The sequence below is a fragment of the Schistocerca piceifrons genome, unplaced genomic scaffold (genome assembly GCF_021461385.2).
Source record: "Schistocerca piceifrons isolate TAMUIC-IGC-003096 unplaced genomic scaffold, iqSchPice1.1 HiC_scaffold_265, whole genome shotgun sequence".
In the NCBI taxonomy this organism is placed as follows: Eukaryota; Metazoa; Arthropoda; class Insecta; order Orthoptera; family Acrididae; genus Schistocerca; species Schistocerca piceifrons.
In genome coordinates, this window is record NW_025728477.1 from 45,001 (window position 1) to 50,000 (window position 5,000).

At 51.3% G+C, this 5,000-nt stretch overlaps 1 pseudogene; it reads right to left on the reverse strand.

Annotated features, from left to right (window-relative positions):
- The window catches only part of LOC124743825, a 10,503-nt pseudogene that overhangs the window by 3,990 nt on the left and 1,513 nt on the right, over nucleotides 1-5,000 (reverse strand).

The window sequence follows — 5,000 nt, forward strand, 5'->3', positions numbered from 1 at the left end:
TTAATCTTCTATATATTCTCAAATGATACTGTCTCTCGTCCTGGGCGAAGCTCCTTTGATAGTTACGCCGCGCCCGCCTGACAGACCGCTTAAGCGCGGTCAGTTCTGGGGACCACGGAGTAGCTTGCTTGCGAACATACCTCGCAACACGTGGAACAGAAACAGCAATAGCTGCTTCAATAGAAACCAATAGGTCTCCTACTGCACCGTCCACATCTGCAATTTCCATATCCAGCTCTGGTGGTCGAAACTCCTGCGCCAGCCTTTCCCAATTCGTTTTAGCGTAATTGTATCTCTCAACCAAGTCCCCAAGATCTTCTGTAACCTCTGTCTCATAGTTGAAAAATATACAATTGTGGTCACTGATCGTGACGTTCTCAGAAACACACCACTGGAGCACATGAGGCGCAGCACTCAGAGTCGCTAGTGTTACATCAATGTTTGAGACCGCGCCAGCCCTTCCAGAGAAGGTAGGCGGGTGCCCAGGTTCATTTAAGACAATCAAATTCGCTTCCATTATTAGGTCCTCCAACTCCGAGCCCCGATCGTCCCGCTCCAGGCTGTGCCACATCGGGGACTTGGCATTTGCATCCATACAAATTATTACTGACTGACCTGCTAAGGTCCTAAGTATCCATCTTAACTGGTCCAAAAAAGTAACAATGTCCTGTCGAAATTGACAATATACATTTACAATGTATAATATATGTGTTAACATGTTTGTTTGGACCACAGTTATATGTTCATTACAAAACTGATTTAGAACAGTTAATCTGATGAGCTTGTTTAAGACCACAACCGCACACATGGGGTTCTCACCAGAGAATGCCACTTGCGCGGCCGCCGGAAAACCAGGGATTCGACCAGCGCAGGAGGCTGGTTCCTGTATCATAATAATGTCCAGTTGTTCTTCTTCCGCCACTTTACGCAATTCCTGCGTAACCATGTGGCTACGCATAGCGTTGATTTGCAACATCCTAAATCTCCCCATTACCCAGGGGGATAGTAGACGTGCAAACGACTGGCGGGCCAAGGCTTCGAGAGATCAATGACGTTACGCCCATACGTTTTGACCATGTCCTTAAAGATCTTATCAAGATCAAATTTGCGACCGCGCCTATCAAAAACTTTAATGACTAATTCCTGTAATTGCTCCAACTCAGGCGGAATGTTAGCGGCGGACAACTGAATGCAATCTACATCCTCCAGAGCCGGATAAGTAATGTCTTCGCCATTAGGGTGTCCCTTCCTGACCAGCTGCCTCAGTGCCGTAGTAAGTAATGAAGGCTCCTCCAGCCTTGACAGCCGAACCAACTCCTCCAAATCTTTGTATATATTTTTTGGATCAACTTGTCTATAACTGATCCCTTCACCAGATTTTTCATGTCTGTCTACTTCCACTACACTACTTGTATTTACACTATTTACAATTACACTTCCGTCACCATTGTTACAAATTTGCACTACACTACTTGCATCTACACTATTTACAGTTCCATCTCCATCACAACTGCCACCACCTCCTGTTACCAGGGCAGTAACACGTGATGCATCTTCATCCTCCTTTGGACCCATCGTTGATTCCATTTCCGCAGAGGTCGACGGCTGAATCGAAAGGCGGTTGACACCCGCCTCCAAATCATCTACCGTCTGAACTCCAACTTCCACGGTCAAACGGCCAGCTGACCCGGAGAAGCACTCTGGATCAGCCAACGAACCTGTGGAAAGAGCTTTAGATATTAATTTACCCCTCTCTGCATCTCGTTTGATTTTACTCGGAGATTTTCTTTTAACAGTCTTAATGGTCGCCATAATCGGTTCTCTGTATTATTCTATCCAGAAACATTTTGTAAGTGGGGCAGTCTTTGACTCCCCCACACTTACGCCCTCTCTTACTGCAGGGTATACATATGGATGGGCGATCCTTGCTTCTACAATCTCTTTTGTCATGCCCAGTCTGCCCACAATGGGCACAGATAACTTCAGTTACAGTACAGAACTTGTTAGTATGATTCAGATCATAACATTTAGTACATCTGGATACTGCTAAGTAATCTTTAACATTAAGAGCTGAATATCCCACATATAGTCTACCTATTCTTGTTAACAGTTTCCACAACTCGGGAGAAACCTCCACCACATGGTGAACTGTCAGTTTTTCCCGAGGACCAACTTTAAACTTCAACTTAAATTGTTCATCAAACTCAACTCGAGTCATTGATACATCAAAATTCTGACTGTATATCGCGTCCAACAGATCATCCGCACTTAGATGAGTTGGTACATCGTACATACACATCAATGGTCGACGTTTCCGCGGAGGTTCACATTTAACTTTCTCCGTTAACTGGGAATTGGAAAGTATCTTATTACTGTCCTCTTGAGTTGCAGTTTCGACTATCAAGACATTTTTAGCCGTTCTGACACTATTAATTTTAATTTTGTCTCGCTTCGGATTCACGCATTTCTCAAAAACGGATTTCACCGCCCGTATGTCCTCACCAGATTTAGGCTTTATAAACACAGTAGGTACCATTTTTTGAATATTTTTCTGGATAGTTTCTTTTGCCGTCGGCGCTTTGCCCACAGGGGCAGCTGCGACTGCGGCATAAGTTTTCGCACTGACTGGCTGGCTTCTCAGACGTTCATTCTCGCGCTCTAGTTCCATAACCCTTCCCTCTAGTTGGGAATGAGCTATCGCCCAACCCGACACAAAGTCTCTAATATTATTTATGGCATAATTGCCGATCTTTCCATTCTTAATACTCGAATCGAGTAACTTCAAAAATTTTGCATGTCGCTCAGCGACAGACAAGCTCTCTTCGATCTCGCATCGAGGCACATCGTCACTCTCTATGTTTTCAGCCATATTTGACATTTAGAGAGTGAAAAAGTGGAGGCCCGTCTCTTTCCCCGGACCGGCCTCTCTGGCATGGGGGGAGGCTAAATGCAGCTCGCTCACCGGTCCCGCCCCTTGACCAAGAGCTTTCAACAACTGAGCTGCTAGGTTTAGCACGCCGTGGGAACAGCGCACTAGTCCTCTTCGACTGCTGCATCATCGAAGTTTTCTCCCGCTCCCTTACCGACGAATGCCTCCCGCATTCCGGGAGAGCGGATTCACCCTCCGTCCTTCGCCCCCTACTAGGCCGAGTTTCCACCAAAAGGCTAAAGACCCGGTCCTACTCAGGTGCCGGGCCGGTCCCCCAGACGTTCGGGGGTCTGGACCCATCTAACCTAACCGGGGACGTGTCACCACGCCCCGGCTTGGCGGATCATGCCCCGGAATTCCAGGGGCAAGGCGGGTGACCTTCGCCGACTTGGGCCAGGATCCCGCCGCGACAAATGCAGCAGCCGGAACCGGCGTACAAGATATTCAGTACGCCGTCGCGCCCCTGCCCTTCGGTCGCCCGAAGGCTTAACAGCTGCACCCCGAGAAGGCGAGCAGGAGCACTTGAGAAGGAGAGGCTAAGATGTTCGAGTCGCATCCTTCCCCTGCTGCCTATTACCAACCATGAGCCCACGCAAATCGGGGCACATAGCATGAGACAGCCGCAGCTAGATAGGGACAGCGGGAATCTCGTTAATCCATTCATGCGCGTCACTAATTAGATGACGAGGCATTTGGCTACCTTAAGAGAGTCATAGTTACTCCCGCCGTTTACCCGCGCTTGCTTGAATTTCTTCACGTTGACATTCAGAGCACTGGGCAGAAATCACATTGCGTCAACACCCGCTAGGGCCATCGCAATGCTTTGTTTTAATTAGACAGTCGGATTCCCCCAGTCCGTGCCAGTTCTGAGTTGATCGTTGAATGGCGGCCGAAGAGAATCCGCGCACCCGCGCGCCCCCGGAGGAGCACGCTAAGGCGGACGCGGCCTCGCAGCAAGGAAGATCCGTGGGAGGCCAAGGCACGGGACCGAGCTCGGATCCTGCACGCAGGTTGAAGCACCGGGGCGCGAACGCCGCGCAGGCGCGCGCATCCTGCACCGCCGGCCAGCACGAGGCCGACCAACGGCGAGAGCAGACCACGCCCGCGCTAAACGCCCGCACTTACCGGCACCCCTACGGCACTCACCTCGCCCAGGCCCGGCACGTTAGCGCTGACCCACTTCCCGACCAAGCCCGACACGCCCCGATCCTCAGAGCCAATCCTTATCCCGAAGTTACGGATCCAATTTGCCGACTTCCCTTACCTACATTATTCTATCGACTAGAGGCTCTTCACCTTGGAGACCTGCTGCGGATATGGGTACGAACCGGCGCGACACCTCCACGTGGCCCTCTCCCGGATTTTCAAGGTCCGAGGGGAAGATCGGGACACCGCCGCAACTGCGGTGCTCTTCGCGTTCCAAACCCTATCTCCCTGCTAGAGGATTCCAGGGAACTCGAACGCTCATGCAGAAAAGAAAACTCTTCCCCGATCTCCCGACGGCGTCTCCGGGTCCTTTTGGGTTACCCCGACGAGCATCTCTAAAAGAGGGGCCCGACTTGTATCGGTTCCGCTGCCGGGTTCCGGAATAGGAACCGGATTCCCTTTCGCCCAACGGGGGCCAGCACAAAGCGCATCATGCTATGACGGCCCCCATCAACATCGGATTTCTCCTAGGGCTTAGGATCGACTGACTCGTGTGCAACGGCTGTTCACACGAAACCCTTCTCCGCGTCAGCCCTCCAGGGCCTCGCTGGAGTATTTGCTACTACCACCAAGATCTGCACCGACGGCGGCTCCAGGCAGGCTCACGCCCAGACCCTTCTGCGCCCACCGCCGCGACCCTCCTACTCGTCAGGGCTTCGCGGCCGGCCGCAAGGACCGGCCATGACTGCCAGACTGACGGCCGAGTATAGGCACGACGCTTCAGCGCCATCCATTTTCAGGGCTAGTTGCTTCGGCAGGTGAGTTGTTACACACTCCTTAGCGGATTCCGACTTCCATGGCCACCGTCCTGCTGTCTTAAGCAACCAACGCCTTTCATGGTTTCCCATGAGCGTCGATTCGGGCG